Source organism: Mastacembelus armatus, chromosome 3, assembly GCF_900324485.2.
Source record: "Mastacembelus armatus chromosome 3, fMasArm1.2, whole genome shotgun sequence".
Lineage (NCBI taxonomy): Eukaryota > Metazoa > Chordata > Actinopteri > Synbranchiformes > Mastacembelidae > Mastacembelus > Mastacembelus armatus.
The window spans coordinates 5,847,828-5,866,894 of NC_046635.1; the positions used below are offsets into that span (position 1 = coordinate 5,847,828).

Sequence of the window (19,067 nt, forward strand, 5' to 3'; positions counted from 1 at the left end):
TTAACATGCTCACTGTAGATATCACTGGGGTTAAATGTCAAGGATTAATTAATATTTTACTGCTACATGGATTCTCCCTTGACTATAGGCATAGTTCAACTTTCAGCATATCAGTGATTGGGTCTACACACTCAAAACCATTACATTTATTGCAAACCTTCAGTAAGAGATAGCAGGATACCAATCAATAACAGCGTTCATATGCCATGACTGCTGAATTTCATGTCAGCGAGAGAATATGAGTGTTACTTGAGGAACGCCAATATTCTACATATAGCAGCCACAAATTGGTCCCTTGTGCTTTAATCACACAGGCAGGTCAAACCATTGACTTTGCAAATCATTACATCTCACAAGGTATTGTGTTCAAGACTACTGATGTATTCAAAAGAAAATATACAACATGGAAGGGAAGACTAATTATAGTCTGGTTGCAGGGTTCTTACATTTATCCAAAACAAAAGATGAAATTAAACTCAACTATTATCACAGTTTAAGATGTTGGAGGCAGACAAGAACAATAGTGCTTGACTTACTCTATACAGCAGAACATTGTCTTAATTTAATTTATTGGGTGTTTATTTAATACTGATTATGTAGGACACAACAATAAATGAGGCCTAATTCAACTGTATAAAAAGACATCCTTAGGCCACTTTTTGTGTGTGAACACTATTTAAGCTCTATTTATGGTGTTCAAATTAAACATCTCAGAGTTGCTGGAAGCTTCTTGTGTTAATGGAATCCCACATAGTGGATTGTATGGGGAGGAGATACAGATGAATCTGTATTCCCTGAATGTGTCTGGGTAAAAATCAATAAATGCAAGCACAGCTCCTCGCTTTTGATGGCTGTCCCTGTCTTTGCATGGTGGACTAATAGAAAAATAATAATTAAATCCAAATCACCGGATTAATTTGTTTTCCATCAGTCTCAGGAGAGATCTTTTTTTCTGTTTCTTTAGTGGCTCATTATACTTTCTAATCAAGACAAAAAAGTCCCTCTTTTAGACAGACATGCTGTCTCCCTTCCCCCTTCTCTTCCCTGTGGTGTGCTTTCTCGCATTGCAGTCATTGTGCTGGCACTTATTATGTTACAAATGACCGAAGTACGGCAGGCATTCTCAGTGTGCATGCAAAGAGGGCCCACCCTTCTATGCTGCTAGTGCCTTCTCCTAATGACGATGCTCAGAGTGCCCCCCGACGCCACCCCATGCAGCCCTCTCCCCCATTCCCACCCCCATGTGCTCTCTTTAATGAAGATTCTCCAATGCAATTAAAAATCCTTGCTTCTTGCTGCTACTGTATGACAAACACAGCCACTGTCATTCCTCATGGCCTGTCATTCCTGCTAGAAGAGGCGGAGGAGATGGAGAAATACACCAGGGTGCCAGTGGCTAGAGAGACTGATAGAGAGGATTTTCTATGTGTGTGTGTTTGTGTGTGTGAAGAAGAGCAAATCCCCCATCTCAACAGGTAATGGAAAGGGGCAGGAAGAAAAAAATCAATGACCAAAAAACATGGAGAGCAAGCTTATAAAATGGCTTTAACTGCACACCAGAAGATGAATAAGAGGTTCTGTGCCCATCTTCCAAACTTGGTTAATCATGAAGGATTTGGATTTTGTGACATAACAGTATAGCACAGAGAGAGAGAGAGAGAGAGAGAGAACATGATACATTTATGATCGTTTATAATGTTTATGAAACATTAATATGAATGTGCCTGTAAACCAACACTCCATCACACTGCTAACAATGAGTTCATTGTTTGTGTGTGATTTATGAGGTGTCTATAAACTAACAGTAAACAGTTTGTTAATCCCATATAATACCTGTTAAAATGGATACAACCAGTGGTGGTGTGACATGAAGAGAGACACACCAGTTGGCTCTGGCTCTGTGACCCATCCTCATCCTCATCAGGGTGGGGCATATAGGAACAGTTGCCCACTCCATCTGCAAAAAAAAAAAAAAAAAAAATCCCCATCATCACCCCTCCACTCCACCCCCTTGTTGTTTTCCAGTTGAATGAAATAATCTTCCCCTGTCTGGAAACCCAGTCTGGGTCAGAGGGCCTGCGTTCAGCCTGTTGCTTATTGTGTGTTCAGAAGAGGAGGTAAAGCATACAATTAGGCACAGATGGCAGTCTTTGCCAGACAATGTATTGATCCTATCCTGAGGTAGATCTGTCCCATTTCTGTTTTTGTTTGGTAAATGCCTTCTTAGAACCTGTGTGAAGCTGATTTGTATTTGTTTGATCATGTATCCGATTCTGAGGGACCATCATTTTGGCACTTAATAATGAGACACTTGTTTTTGTGACTCAGCTTTGAGAAAAGACAAGGATTTAACTAGATAGATAGATAGATAGATAGATAGATAGATAGATAGATCAATCTATCTCTAAAAGATATATCAGCAAATATGTGGGGAATTATTTAAGTAATTTAACAAGCTAAATTACCAGGTAAATTCTATGGTTCAGATAGCACATTTCAAAAAAATACTACTAATAATATATGTTTTGAAAAAATCAAGAGTTGCCTAAAATATGAAGTGGGCTGTACAAGTTTTTGCTCCTCTGCAAGCTCCAGACTAAAAACTTTGCATGCAGGCATTAAGGTAAACACTAGGGTTGCAACTAATAGCCTATTCATAATTTTCTTTACAGATTAAGCTGAAAATCATTTTCTTGATTGTGCATTTGTCTATAAATGTCAAAAACTAGTGAACTACGCCTGCCAGCTCAAGGTGTATTCAAATTGCTTGTTTTATTTAACAAACTGTCCAAAAGTATTGAGTTTGAAGCAAGACAGGTTCGGAAAAAAGGTTATTTTCTGGCTTGAAAGCTGATTAAAATGATAAACCATTTACCAACAGCTTACTGATAAACTAATGAATTGTTGCATATCTAGTAGCCCAAACACTTAATTCCACTTTTAAATCAGCATTTCAAACCGTAATCGACATCACAATGAATAATTAAAAATGATCAAAGTGACATAAAAGTTGGGACTTCCATATGAGAAAACATAAATGACAAGGCTGTTAAACTACCAGCTGTTTATTTAGCTATAATTATTTGTTTACACTGGTAATCGTCATGAGGTGTGTACGGTTAAAGACGCCACAAACAACATGATGGATAAAGTTACCGCTACATCCGTGCTATTTGAAGTAAGAGCAGTCACTAAGTGTATCCTGGCTTTACTACGGCCGCTGCACAAATAATAAGTTTTCTTTGTGTGGCAGTAGTGAGCTGACGTCAGGTCGGTTCCTTGAAGTGGAGCTGAATAAACCTTGAGAAGAGTCTCCTTCAATCTGCTGTTAGTAACTAACACACACACTCACACACACCGAGACTCAATTACTGCCCAATTCCCTTCTTTATCACTCGTCCCCGACCTTTTTCATAACCGAAACCGACCAAGGAAAAAAAAGAGGCGAGAAGAAGACCGAGCCGAAGTGTTAGTTGAACTAAAAACCCACGTTGGAAATAAGTAAAGTGTCGAAACTAAAAAAAGGTAAGTGTTTTATTTCACTGACGCTGTTTTCCCCCCATCACAGAACAAGCGACGAGCTGCGTAGAGCTGGCTTCGTTTCTAGTTTCTTAGCTTTCCCCCCCCCAGCTTGTGTAAAGTGGTTTATAGATAGTTTCTTGTTTTCGTGTTACGATGTAATTCATTCAGTCGGTGTATCCCGTGCACAGACAGCCTTACGTACGGTCAAATCCGCGAAGTTTGTTCCTCTCAAAGCTAAAAACGAAGTGTTTTTTCCTCTTCTGAGCGGTGACCTGACAGTGGGAATCGTCTTTGTGTCCCTCTCTCCTTTTCTCTCGCCGCGATCACCCAGGCTGTTGTATTTGATAACTTGTTTAATCGTTGCAAATTCAACTTTTCGAGGGATTGTGGTGTTGACTGTTTAGGCAATCGTTTATAACAATCGTGTAAATGTTGATTTTTGTTGCTTTTGTGTGCGCATTTCGTGCTGGATGTTGTAACCGTCAGCGTACAGGGGGGTAACAGCGGACTGCCGTTGGTCCTCGCTGTCCGTCCGTTAAAACCCATCCAGCTCAACAGTCCCCTCGACGGAAAATAAAACAATTAGCGACAAAAACATAAATATCCCCTTCGGTTCGGATTAGGCTGAACGTATATTATTCATTTGTTTTTCCACAGTGGGTTCGGAGTTTGAGCTTTTAGTGTTGATAGTGGTATTGCTGGCCAGCCTGCCGGGGGAGCTGCCATCGCGGTCGCTTCCTCAAACCGAGAGGCATGCAGGCAAGCTAGCAGCCGCTTGGCCGAGTTGTTGAAATTTATCCCTTTGTGTATATTACAATATCCTCCATTTTTTCTGCCCCTTCCAAAACAACAAGACTCTCGCCATCTTGGTTATTTTAAAATCACCCCCCCCCCCAAAGATCCCCTACCTTTCCCCTCATCGCTCTCTTTCACAAACACACATGCTACTTTAAAAGGAAATGGATCCACGTTTTTTTTTTTCTGTCGCAAGTTTTTAACAAAGTTTTAGGCTTGTTAGAAAAAAGATGACACGGAGGAACGGGACCTGTATGTGGTTTTTAGGAGGAAATTTAAAGTTGCTTGTTAGATTGTCAGGGGTGATTTGAAGCCAGTTTTAGCTCATAGATGGTCAGTTTGTGCTCCACACTGATGGTTTAAAAACAAAGGCGAAAAATAAAGTGATGTAATGTCAGTGATTTTTAGAGAGGCAGGTGGACATCGTGCTGTCTTGGTACAAAGTATTGTATTGTATTGCATTATTATTTTCTATCATTTTCAAGCTGATTTGTGATTTCAGCGTTTAGTCAGTTCTGCTTTATGTTTATCTTTGCAACTAACTGTAAATGGCTGAATGAATGGAGGATATTAATTACAAGATCATATTTGCAAAGGGAAGAACAGTTCAAATAAAACATAACTGGAGTCTGTCAAATAACAGTGATTAGACATTATTGAATGACATAGTTGTTTGGCACAATTATGTCATGGTAAAAAGTACAGCCAGTTTATTGCCCTTTAAAGAATCTATTATTGGTAAATTGGTGTACTGTTGTTTACACAAATTGTAACTGATGTGTGATTGATAGATTTGGCAGATTGACACCTTTAAAACATGCACCCTCACACATGCAAATCTCATCATTACACAGACACAGTCTGAATCAGCCCTGACTGAGCTGTAATACTGGCTTGCAACAGTTTAGACAGGGGACTCTTCCCAGAAAGAATTACCCACTGACTAGAAAATGGTGACCTTGTTTAATTTCTGCCATCCATCTTACAAAAGGTGTTATTTTAGCTTATGAATTCGCACTCTCCCTCACAGTTAAAACTTGATCTCACTTTCTTCTCCATGTCCTCAAAGCAGTTGAGAAAAGAGGAGGGGAAATGAAAACAAACCAAACAAATGCTTTGAAATGGAAAATCTGATCATTTCACCTCCCACCTCTTTTGTTTGCCCGTTTATTGCTGCAAAGCTGGAGTGCAGAGGAGCAGATGTTTAGCCAAACATGAAGGCGCGGTGCCTCTGCCCTTATGGGGACGGCTCTCCCTCCTCTCACTGCTGATGCATCTACATGACAGCTGCTTGATTTCATGGAGCTGCTAAGAAGCCATTAGTGGTATCAGTGAATTGAAACGGAACAGTGTCTCTCAGTTTTCTACCACTATTACAACTGTCTATTGTTAGCATCATTTTGTACAGATTTGTTTGAATATGTGTGTTTGTGCATGCGTTTGTGTGTATGTGGAACTGCTGCAGATGAACATAGAAACCGACAAGAAGTACTAATATATTTGTGCAGTGTGTTTTCCCATAATTTAAAAGAGAGTGAGCAAGAGCAAAAGTGAAAAAAGAGGAACAAATCTGTCAGAGTTTGTTTGCCATGTTCATTGGATATGAAAGCACACTGTGCTACCTCAAGCACGCTCAAATCAGAGATGTCTCTCCTTGCCAGGCCAAGAAAAAAAATCAACTCTAGACTGGAGTTTTATGCTCTCTCTCTCTTCATGTCTTCCTCTTTCAAATTGGAACTGTTGTTTTTGAAGAGATAAAGGAGGACTTCTGCTTGACTTGAACATTCAGGAATTAAGGATAGACATAGTTAAGCCCTATTTGCATGTCTGCTAAAGTCACAGCAAACGGTTGCTATTGACTAAGCTGATTAGGTAAAATTAAGTTCACGAGCTCTGTGTCTGGGGTTGCTGAATCTGACAGAACTTGGACAGCTTTTGAGAAGACAATCCCATGTGCACACAGGGCTGTATTATTCATAATCCTTTACTATTATACATGGAACTCTGGCTTTGTTTTTGAGGAAACCCATGGCTTGTGTACTTCTGAAAATGAGGGGAAGTGAAATTTATTAGGCATACACAATTTATTAATGAAGACATCAGGATGAGTTGGTGCTTTCTTTCAAATATATTGCAGTATCCCTTTATACGAGTTATTCATCTGTTAAAGTTCAAAGGTGTGCACTTGTAGTATAGCTAGAAGACACTATTTCTGTTGCATGTGAAAACCAGTACAAATCAAATGTTCTTATGCTTTTAAAAAAAACTTTTGTGATGATTGAGTAGAGCTCAGTTCCACATTTGTGTGACAGCTGGCATTCAAGGACTTGCCTGCTGTAGAAAAACTCCAACAAAGTAAATGCTGTATCAAAATATAACAAAAATGTGCTCATCCCCCTGGCTTATTACAGAAACCTTCTGTGTAGTGGTATGCCATGAAATGAGTGAGTCAATCAGTCTTTGAGGTGTTTGCATTTTTACTAAGAATCATGGTTATAGAACTAAATCAAATATTAAACATGTTTTTTAGATTCATATCAGTATCAGGTAAAAATGACCATAGAAATATTCAGTTGTCAGAAAAGCTGGGCTTTAGTATTACATACATTTTCTGTGGCAAGGTATAATGTAAATGGTGTATGTTTTGGTCATGAGAGCAATAGACCACATTGATAACTAGTGTTAAAAATGTTTGTGTTACTAGAATCATTCAGACATGTGATTAAGAGTCAGTATGTGGATAACTCCTAACCTAAATATTTCATGGCGTTGTTGCCAGTATTTTATATTTAGACAGAGATTAATCAGACCTACAAACAATAATAATGGCCATCTGGGAGCCCTGTCAAATCTCTGCATGTAGCGCTGACACAGAGCTGTGAAATTCAGAAAGGAAGTAGACGTCTGTTCTGTGTTAACCAAATGATTCAAGAACTAATGTTAGACAGAATCCTGATCACATTTCTTCATTTCTTCCTTCAGTTCAGTCACCATTTACATATGACACACTCAGAAAACATTAATGACAAATGAAATAATGTACAAAGAATCTGGGGACATAAACAGATGTTCTTGAAGTAGACATTAATCCTATAAGGGCTAATGGTCCTTTGAGAAGAAGCTGCATTTTAGAAGAAGCCCTAAAAGCTTCTAGACATTAGGTTGATAATGTCTTTTATTGTTACAGATCAAATTGGTGCTGCCTTGTGTCTCTCTTGTCTCACTGCTGTTGTGGTGTATTACAAGTGCAGGCAGCTCACTTATTGATACGTGTTCACATGGCCTCACAGGTTAATGTCCTCTCAGCTGGAAAGTTGGTTAGCTCTGAGATGATCTTCCCAACCTCATGTTACCCTGCTATTTTTGTAGCACTGCGCGTTCATTGGATGCACTGATAATCATCAGGGTACACAAATAATTGTCTAAAGTGCATGCTCAGTGACAGCCGCTTTTAACATGAGCCTTTTCAAATATTTTGACTTACTTTGACCAGAAATGTCCGCTTGTGTTTATCTTTATGTAATGAGCAGTGCATCTGTATTTTGAAAACTAAGCTAATGAGATTTTGCACATATGAATCCTGTTGTAGAAACAAGCGAACTTAACAGTAACACTATTATCTTTCACTATATATCTTTGTGAATTACATATGGTGGATTAATTAGAAAACTGTAAGTAGTGTAAAGTTCAAGTTGGTCACCCCATGTCGACTTTCAGGAGACAGAAAGCAGAGCGGCCAAATTTGGGAGAGAAAGGCGATAAGCTGCTTCTTTGCTGTTCGTCCCTTGGGCCTCTATTTATCATTCAATGTGAGAATTTCCTTGATGAAAGTCAAGGTTGTTTGTGCATGCTTTGTCTCGTTGGGATGGCTGTTTTTCCACCAGCAAGGTGAAAAGGTTGATTTTTCCCTCCAAAGAGATGCCTTGTTTGGAAAGTCCAGGCTAGTTTCTTTTAATGAAGTCTCAAAAGGTCCTGATGATTTTTCCACTTCGGGGCTGTTTTTATTTTGTACAAGTGAAGAGGTGAAAATACAGATGTACTTCTTGTTTTCTGGAGACATAGAACCACATGCATACAAGTCCTTCTAATTCGTTTTTTTTTTTGTCTACATCACATATTCATATGGTAAAGGCAGAGCAAAGGTTATCGCTTTATGTGAGCCGACAGCATCCTTTTAATGTGATCTTTTAAAAAACATAAGAATAATGAGAAACTGAAAACATGGCAGCATTATGAATGCACTTCTTTTACAGAAGAGCAACCACATCAGTGTTCTTTGGCTTCACATAATGCAGATATTAATGTTAGTTAAACTGAGCTGAATGGAAACAGCATAAACATGATGGTAAGGGTTTTGTTTGCCTAAGAATACGTTTCTCCCCATTTCCTGTCTAGTGCTAGTCTTTTTTTGTTTCAGTAGGAACCTGATGATGAAAATGGTGATATGGTCAGGAAAACTTGCTATTTAGTCTGATGTTTACCAAACCTTGACATTCTCGAACTGTGTTAGGAGGCCTGTATTTATAGGTCTCTCTAGTGTTTCACTCATGCTGGCTGTGCTCAGATGGGAAAAGGATACTGGGAATGGAAAAGAAATAGGAAGAAGGTTTTGGATGTGAGAATGGGAATAATATTGGTTTCTATATTGATGTGCCTCCTGGGTCAGTGGGGTTGTTGATGATAGTATAGAATAGCTTGTAGCAGGGAGGGCAGCTGGGATCTGGGAGTTGGGAGTCTTAGTGGGTGTTAAGACACACACACACACACACACACACACACACACACACACACACACACACACACACACACACACACACAAACATCTACATTCACACACACATACTTGCTGTCAGAACATAGGCATAGGGACAGGACACACCGAGACACACATACACACACAAATGCATGAGATTGCGCCTCGACAGCCCCCGTTTATTGATCTTCTTCAGCATTTAAAATCTGGTCACTGCTGCCACAAAGGCTTTTTATTTTAGCTGCGTTGGCAAAGCCTGCCCCAAGCTAAGCCAGAATTTTAAATATTTGACTCCTACAGAACACCAGAAGAAATGACAAGGAAAAGAAAAGCAAATACAAAGGCAATTTTGAGCTGTGCAATAACTACATGTGTATTTGTTCACAACCATGCATTATGTAAAACACACTAATGCAATCAGAGCTCAGTGTGCTACAGTTTGAAGTAAAAATCTGCATATGCAGCACAGTTTCCTTCCTTTTTATTTAGAAGTCATGGCCGTTCCTTATTTTTTCTGACCGTTACAGAAAAGAAACAGTCATTTACTCTAAATTTAGCTTAACCTAGTACTGACCTACATGGTATTACCTTGTTAGCAATGCAGGCTGACATGCTAGCAGTCATTGGATTAGTCATTATTGGACCTGGGACAAGCTGCTCTTTTTAGCATTTTAGGGTTAAAAAGGATACGTCTGTGTAAAGAGGTGTTATTCACCCAAAGCCCTAAGCATACAGTCTTACCATCATTAATATTGCTTGACTATACTGTGTTTCTCTTTCTCCCTTCTCTCTGTGCACAAAACAAGGCATTAAAGAATTAATTTCCCACTTTTTGTCTTAGGAAATTGCCAGTGTTCAGTTAGTCCTAGGTGGTGTGGAGGAAGTGATCTGACTATCGCTGTTCACACTGCATTTCAAAATAATTTGTCTTGAAAAGGTCAAAGCACATTTCAGTGATTTCAAAACGCTTCCACAATGTAGTGAAAAATGATGTTGCATTAACATTACTTATCAAAACGATACAACCAAGCAGCCAAACCGCAAGGGTTTCCACATCTAGTTGAACCTGCTGCTGTTGTTGTTTTTCTTATGTCCAGCTATGAAAGCCTAGCCTGCTCAGTCTGGCATTGTCCCACTTTCCCCCCTTTCTGTCTGTCTGTGTCTCTCTCTATCTCGCTCTCGCTTGTGCTCTCTCTTTCTGAACGATGACACTGAGAGACAGCTGTAACGTGAGACGCCTCTCGATCCTGGCAGGGGCTTCGAAAGCCGAGGCAGAAGGGAGGGAGAGGGCCTTTATCTGAGACTGGGGGTGCTGACCTCCCTCATTCCCCTTCTCTTTTTCACCTCCTTTCTTCCCTTGTCTCTGTCTGCTAGCACAATGTTTCCTCCCCCCACCAGCATAAGAGAAGACTGCACTCTTTAAAAAAGTGTAACATAAAAACACAACAGAAACCTGATTAATGGAATGCTATGTGTTGTCATTTACACCAACCCTAAATTATGCACATGAAAAAAAAATCTATCTTTATGAGTGACATATGTTCACGATCTCTATAAGGACACTATTTGTGTTTTTGTGTGTGTGTGTGTGTGTGTGTATGTGTGTGGATGTAGATGGAAACATCCACACATTGCCTGGACTCTAGGCTATGGCTGCTAAATCCTCTGTGAGAGCTCCCATGTGTAATCCAAACATTTAGAGCTAATTTAAGCATGCAGGCAGGAGCTGCATCCTTTAGGAAACAACAGCTCTCTCTCTCTCTCTCTCTTTTCTCTCCATCTTGCACTGTGTGTGTGTCTGTGCGCACATGTCTAGTTGTCGCTGGAGGGAAATGAAAGCACTCAATCACTCACCTGTCAGAGTACTTCAAATACTGGCCATAACACACACACACACACACACACACAGAGGCATTGAAATCAAAGTGGATTCACATCTGCTTTCTACACAGCTCCACTGTAGCCTTTTCCTCTGTTGCTACAGAGCTGATAGTCATTTAAAACTCTGCCTATATTGGGTCTTGAATTAAAGTTTAAAAGCCAATGCTAATAGACATCATTTCAGGGTATGCCATTGCCAACTGTTTCTTTGTCACAGTTATGATGTCAATACACCAAACCAGCTCTGATTGACCTCTTCTTCACCATTGTGTGTTATAGTTCGAAGGGTAATCATGTCATGATACAAGCCCAGCCTGGGTTATAGGAGTGTTCTGTTGGCCTTGGCCCCAGTGCTCTCCAGTTGGCCATGTTTTTTATGCTGAGTATTTGAGAAGGCCGGTTAGCCAAAGAGGGTTCTGGGAGGAGATGTGACAGCTGTGTTGGTCATGACTACCCTGACCTTCACACGTCATCTTGATGGATCATCAAGGCTGTAATGATACACTGAACCTGTTGTGCAGGCCTATGCTAGTCTGATTATCCACTGGTGATGATCTGGTCACATACTGTACTGATATCAGTTTTTGCAAATGAACCTGTGGACAGTCACCAGTGAGACCATGCTGACAGCATTTTGAAATGAAATTTATCTTTCAAAGGAAAGCAAGAAAAGGAAGTGCATTGGCTAATGCAGCAGTGGTCTCTGAGCGGTCCAAAGAGTTATCATGGCAACCCAAAAACGTGTGTACGGGCACAGACAAAATGACTGAGGGCCACAACTGAGTCTGGTATTTCATATACATTCTACCTCTCACAAATGGATTGCACTAATGTTCTGAGATTTTCACCAGTCTCAAAGCGATTTCCTACTGTAACCCGTTCCCTTGAGATAGCACTTGCTCCATCAAGTCAAGGAAGAACCCATTTAGTAGAATGACAAACACACACATAGTATATTCACACATACACAGCACCGGGAGGGTGAGGGGATTTGATCTCCACTTAGACAAACGTTTCTCACAGAAGTTCCTTATTCCTCCTCTCCCCACTTTGCCCTGAACATACACTTACTCATATACAATGGTACTTGCACAGAGATTCCATTTTGTCAGCTTTCAGCCCCAGATCATGTAACGATAAAAGATGCTGCCCTGCAGTTAAACACTGCCAGTAAATCACAGGGCAAAGAAAGCTGGGAGAAGCACTTATTTTTAAGCAGCCTGAGAGACCACATTGGGGGGAAGGGGTTGAGACAGATAGGGTAAGAAGGAGAGAGAGAGAGAGAGAGAGAGAGAGCAGAGAGCTTCTTTGTGCACTGTGTACTGGTATTGTGTGTGATGAAGAGATGAATCACTGCTATTTAGGGATTGGTTTCCTGCAACTGATTGTGTGACGACTCGGTGGCGGACAGACTGTCAAGACTTGCCTGTTTTGTTCTGGGGGCTTCAGGAAAATGTCTGTGGCCAAGTCTCACTTGCTCACTCCCACAAGGCCCAAAGATCAACAGAGACAACAGAGACAAACACCTCACCAGTGTTGCTCTTCTAACAAGGCATCAAATATTAAAAAGCGAGGGATTTTAGGCCAATTTCAATATGTGTATTTTCAGAGTACACTTGTTTTCCATGCTCAAATACCAACAGAGTTTTTTTTTGTAAAGAACACTCACATGAAACATGGCATGACCTTTCTTTCTGGCTTCTTTCTTGCTTTCTATTTTGCTTTCTTTCTCTCTTGCCTGATTACTTGCCTTCCTTTTTTTCCACACTCTCTTTCTGTGGCTGTTACAAAAGACCATCATGTTCAACCCTGTGCAGATGTCTGAGAGTCATTGTACAACTCCTAAAGTAAAGTCAACATCTGTGTAGCTCAGGCAAGGAGGGGAGATTAGGGAGACCAAACAAGACAATTCAAAGCAACGTCATAACGGTTAGGCTGTACGCTGTCTATGTGCAAGCATGCCTGCAGTGTAAATGCAGGTAATTGTAACTTTCAGATGGTTATTCTGTTTGTTTTTTAAAGTTAATTAGATGGGAATTTAAGAAGTGATGACTATTATATAATTACGTTTGGAACTCAAAAAATACATTCAGTACCATAACTTAGGACAGTACAGTGTTGTATGACTTTATAAGCTTTAAAATAACTTTCAAAAACATGATTACATGTATGTTTTCTCACTAAATTAATGCTTAGGCAAACCTTTCTGCTTGTAAAATTTGTAGAATCCTAGTAATGATTTATTATTTTTTATATTCTTTTATGTAACAGTAAACTTCCTTTTGACATTTTTAAGGTTTTTCTGTATCATATAGAGCTCAAACAATTTGTTGATAAATTCATTAGCTAATGAACAGAAAAATAATTCACTACTTTGATAATCAATGAAGTAGCAACATTCCCTTGTTTCAGTTTTTGAGTTATGACGACGTTCTGTCTGTTTACATGGCAATTAACTAAATATCTTATAGCTATGTAGAGGGCTCTCCAGATTATGAAAATAATGATGAATATATTTGTTAGTTGTCACCCCAGTGTAACATACTGACATGGTTTTTGCAGATGTTGAATAAGGCACTGGAATAAAGTTGTGTGTTTTATGATATTTTGTCATCTACCACTGATGTAAAACTGGTAAGATCTTACAGTAAAATGAGGTTAATAGACTAACAGCCGGATTCTCAGTCAGGCAAATGATGGCAGACAGCACTGGCTTTCTTATCCAGTATAATTCACCTGCCTCATGGCTGGCAAATCGTTTTCTGTGCTGAAGCCCTATGAGCAGAGATCCTTTAATCATCCACTAATAGGCCTTTATGAAAAAGCTGAAGATGAATTCAGCCTACCTGGCTCTCTGTTATCATTATCACTGCAATGACTTATCAAAGTGTGTGTGTGTGTGTGTGCGTGCGTGTGTGTGTGTGTGTGCGCGCGCGCGCACGCACGCGCACACATGGTCCGCGCATGTGTGTTGTCCGTCTGTCTGTGTAAGTAGATAGATAACGAAGGGAACCATTACAGTTCGATCTGTGCAGTTATTATCAACACAGCCGGTCTAGGTGATTTCTGTTCAGTGATAAATTGAGCTTTAATGACAGATGTGCATTGCATGTTGTGTCCCAGACTTTGACATGACTGGAGGGCATCTGGAAAGACAAAATTAGTTAGGTTCATGAACTGTAATATAGCCATTTTCTTTCTACTATGGCAGTTATTCCAATAAGCACCATTTATAGGAATTAATGTGAAATGACAACTATCTGGTTCCTAAATATTAAAATTATTATTGTAATAGTTGACCACATCCCTGCCGAGGAAGCATCCACCACACTTGGTTCTGTTGCTGTTGACCAGATGGATGTGTTTACTGTCAACAAAACCTTGTTAGATAGCTACCCACACTCGCTGTAACACTGTGTGTGTTGTTGTTGTTTCTGTGTGTCTGGAAATATCTGTAGGACTGTTTCCTTGTGTCTCTGTCGCTGTGTGTGAGGTTTGTACTCTTTTCTGATACCATCTAACCATAATGGTGTAGCTGAAAATACTTCTACTTCAAAGTTTGGTATAATAATTTCAGAAATAACAGTTGTAAAATCTTTGTGTGTCTGTGTAGTATGATATACATAGCAGGGTGGCGTTTTGTTATGGTGAGTCGCTTAGATTAGGCTCAGGCTGTAAGAGCAAAGGAGGGCCTTAGAGACAATGCATGAGAGATGGGCGTGAGAACACTGGTGAGGCTTGGTTCTCTGCAAGAACTGTCTTGTGTTTGGGGAAAATATCCTCACACTCAAAGCTCCAGTGTCTAGATCCATTTCTAACAAACAGGTTTGGCAAGAAAGGGCTTGGGGAGAAAGAGGCTTTTTGTATATATGTGTGTGTCTGTGTGTGTGTGTGTGTGTGTGTGTAGCTACAGCTGTGTGGCTTGTTTGATGTGTCTGAACAACACATACACTAAGCTGTGTAACTTTGGTATCTCTGTAATTTTAAGGACTTCATCCCCTCCTGGCTCTCAAAAGGAACACTTCCAGCACATTGTCACAATACTGCATATAATCTAACCGTTTTACTATTGCACAAATCAAAACATACTGTAGACACATTTTATTCCTAGGACTCAGTTTGTATTTTTAACCTGAATCATAGTGATCTTTTGTTTCTGCTTTTTCTCCAGGTGTTACAGCAGTGATGTTAAAGAGCTGGAGACGTCTCTAAACAGTAAGTTCACAGTGTACTAAGGAATATTCACATCTCCTCTTTTTCACTCCTGATATATGCATTATTGGCATGTTACAGCATAGTTGATGTGTGACTTTTTAAAATACATATTGTCACACACCTCTGCTTTTACGTTTTTTCTTTTATGGCACAGCAGAACAAACTTGCAGACTCCTCCAGTTAAAGGCCTAATTTGATTTTCATTCATTCGGTGAAAGAGAATGTTTTTTTTTTCTCCCCCAATTAAATTTAACAAGAGCCCCTTGAAAAGCAGTTGTTATGATTACGTTACAAATTTAGTTCATTCAGTGAATCAAGCAATTAATTAGATTTCTCCCATTGTAATCAGAATATTTGTCTGAAACGTACGTGCCTAATAAACATCCTTCGAGTTTGCTATCTGTTCAGATCAACTGGTGAATGTAAATGGTTGTTTATAGTGCCCAACAGTGCTTCTAGGTTAGGATCTTGTATTATGTTTCGTTGTTTATGTCTATTGCTATGTGCAGCTTGAATCTCCTCTCTCCATCCCTTTCTGTCTTTTTTCCTGTTTTCTCACTCTGTCTCTGTGTGAGAGCTAGCTGTACTCAGGGGCGCGGCTGCGTCCTCAAGGCTTCATTTCGCACACTCCAAGGTGGCAGTTTGTTGTTCCACACACAGACAATGACTTGCACTTTTCTATCCTGCCTGACTTGATGGCCTTGTGCCTGCAAGTGTGTCACCAGATCAAATGGGATCTTTTACAAGACGGTTTTTACTGAATGCATAGTTCAGCGAAGTACATGTTTTACTTGTGACTGGCTCTTTAGCCTTTATGTGTTACCAGACCTGATTCTATCTGGTCTAGTTGTTACCGCCTCATTTCTGGCTGTGAATGATGTATTATATCCCCTGCAGTTTGGTGCGAGCTGGTTGTATCATTTGTGATAAGTATTGATGGGTACTCTCTTGGGGAATAAATTTCTAGGGGGTGTAGCCTTGAGATTAACCCCCACCACTGGGTGTTCTTAAATGGTGTCTTGGCTGCATGACTCTTCCTGCAGCCCCATAGAGAACCAGCACAGCAGAGCACAGGGAAAGATGGAGCTCATCCAAACAGCTATGCTGTAATTAGCTGACATTTGTTGCTTGGAAGACAACAGAAAGAAAAAGGAAAAAGCTGCTCAACTCAAACACCCAAAGGAATATGCAAATGTTGAAAGTGAGAGAAATTGAAAGAAAGCCAGAGAAATAGGTCTAATAGCATAGAGATATAATTATATTACAATCACGTATGCATGTGTGTGCATGTGTGTGTATGTGTTATGAACCCAATGAACTTCATGTGAGTTTTCTGTTTTGCCTCTTTATTGTACAACACATCAGTCTCCAGTAAAGGCAAATAAATATATTAGGATAAGATTAACTATCCAGGATACTATTTCTATCAAGAGATGAAACTGTGTGCTGTTTATTGTTTCGTAGAGCATGTCTTAAGGTATTCATCTATATCAGCTAGGTGTTACACAGCCGAGCTATACAGTACCCACATGAAACAGCCATGCCCAACTGGGCTGAGTCTCTGGTTCCAGGAAAGTTGTGCATGTGCATGTGTGTTTTGTGTGCATGCATTTAAGAGAGAGTGCTGAAATGCATGTGGACTATCAGTACTTAAGCCAAGGTGCTGTGTGAAGGAGCAGCAGTGCTTACACAGCCCCATCTGCTTGATCCAAGCTTGAAATGCTATGCCTTTTAATGACAAAATACTGAGTGGCTGGGAGGTGTGCAGAAAAGGGAGGAGTGTGTGTGAGTGACTCAGGGTGTGCGTGCGTTTGTGTGAGTGTGAAATAGAGAGGAATAAAGGGAGAGGGAGAAGGAGAGAGAAAAACATCTCGAAGGTCAGGAGCAGCGGGCGGCCGTAGGGGAGAGACACGTGAGACAGAGATAGTCTTGCGTCAGCCCCACAGCAGTCTGCTCTTAGTGTGTATGTGTGATGTGTGTGTGTGTGTGTGTGTATGTGTGTGGCTGTGTCCTGTGGGGCCAGCATTTCCATCCGCATCCCACTGTGTTACAACAGAGCGGCATGCCATTATATAGATAGATAGATAGATGTGCATGTTATGTATTATAAATTACTTAGAAGCAGTCAGTCATTGAGCTACAGATAATTTTTTTACATCCTTCTTGTGACAGTGGAAGGGGAAATTACACCTTCTAGCCTGAGGGGAAAAAAATTTGAGTGTCTCAGCCTGTCACAAAAACCTGAGCAGGGTTTCATCAATCCCAGCAACTACTATCATTTTTCAGTTCTTATTCATGATCCCTCTTTGTTTCTCATAGCGTCTTTTTCCCAATGCCCTTTAAACTGGTTCTCTGTTAGATTGGGGAAGTGTTAGAGATAACGCCTAAACATTTAGTACTTTGTACTTGCCTTGGAGCTAAGATTGTTAAAAAGCTCCTGCAAGATTGTCCTCGGGATAGGGAGCAGCGTAGATTCAGCAGACACTCTCCAGCATTAGTTTGGGCTTACCCATCCATGTCACTGTCTCCCCCTCTCCACATACACACACACACACACACACACACACACACACACACACACATACAAGAAAACACGAACCGTTCCCCTTCTGCCTCCTTTGGCCCACGTGGTCTCAACAGGGTTCAGTCCTCTAGCCAGACTTTTGATTCACCCTTCTGCCAAACAGCTTCTGCTCTCCTTGTCCCCATGAAGGGCTGCAGCGTGGGGCGAGGCTGCTCTTTTATAGACCCTTGCGCCATGAATCACTGCTCACACCCTGGGAGCCTCAGTCTTCTTGGGGGCTTCCTGCCCAGACGATAATGTGCATGGTCATGAGGGGTCCATTTTGAATGGAGGGCGAGACAAAACAGGAGCTAAAGAACCCAAGCTGTGAGCTTTCCCAGAGAGGGCAACAACCAGAGCAGACTCTGTGTGTGTGTGTGTGTGTGTGTGTGTGTGTGTGTGTGTGTGTGTGTGTGTGTGTGTGTGTGTGTTTGCTGTAGTAGAGGAGAGATGTTGGACACAGTGCTGAGTTTTAGGTGTAATAATAATGTAACATAATTGCATGGCAGTAATTTATGAAACATTAGAAGTAGACCTTTAAACCCCATACATCACAAACCTTTTAGGCCCTCACAGATGGGGATTGCAATTTGAGGTCCCTGGACTTAGCCCTAATTCCTGTTTGACTGAAAACAGGAGATGATCAGGCCTTTGCCATCACTTGCACTTGCCTACCAATCTACCAATTGCATCATGTTCAGGCTATGCGAAATATCTCTTCTTTCACTTCACCTATTGTTGAATGTATTTACACTCATTGTATATATTATTATATGATTTTGGCAAAAAAGTTCTGTAGATTTGTTTGGTGCTTGACAACTTAACTTTGAAATAATGAATCCATCACATGGTTTATTGGGTTTAAAAGTTAAAACCTACTTATGCCTATGTTAGTAATTATTTGTAAAATAACTATCAGTGACCTATTATTATTTTCAGCATTCACTTTGTGTATGACCTAAGTGTTGTGGTGTTACTCTTTCATAGACATGAAGAAGCAGACCACACACCCTCTCTGTATATATACACAACACTCTTGCCCAATTGTAGCTGTGTCCCTATGGGAGCCACCAGGTTTACTGGATCTGTCTGCTATGTTTATGGAAAAACCAAATCTCTTCAACTTTTTGTATTCCTCAGTCTTTGTCTTTACCACGGCCCCTTGTCTCTTGACATTCTCCACTTCTTCCTGCCCCCTAACCTTCTTTCCTCCTCTTCTACTTCAAACACCCACACACCGAACACACAATCCACTCTAGTTTTGACTAGACTACAGTGCATGCCTGTGGCTCAATATAGTCCGTCCTGACTGGCCTCGTGTGTCCCAGTGCCTGTCGG

At 40.5% G+C, this 19,067-nt stretch overlaps 1 protein-coding gene and 1 long non-coding RNA gene across 12 annotated transcripts in view; one reads left to right on the forward strand and one right to left on the reverse strand.

The window, feature by feature from the left end:
• Positions 1-1,251: 1,251 nt before the first annotated feature.
• LOC113138189 (uncharacterized) lies at positions 1,252-4,354 on the reverse strand. Its single transcript, XR_003296430.1, has 3 exons — positions 3,725-4,354; positions 1,834-1,957; positions 1,252-1,595 (listed from the first exon to the last, which is right to left on the reverse strand). It is a non-coding gene; the product is annotated as an uncharacterized LOC113138189 (long non-coding RNA).
• The window catches only part of baz2ba (bromodomain adjacent to zinc finger domain, 2Ba), a 62,633-nt gene continuing 46,855 nt past the window's right edge, over positions 3,290-19,067 (forward strand). For 7 of the 11 annotated variants that reach the window (XM_026320426.2, XM_026320431.2, XM_026320437.2 and 4 more), the window contains exons 1-2: positions 3,290-3,525; positions 15,123-15,166. The gene's annotated coding sequence lies outside the window, so the exon portion shown is untranslated. The remainder of the gene's footprint in view (positions 3,526-15,122; positions 15,167-19,067) is intronic. The other 4 variants (XM_026320435.2, XM_026320433.2, XM_026320436.2 and 1 more) reach the window with 2 other exon arrangements.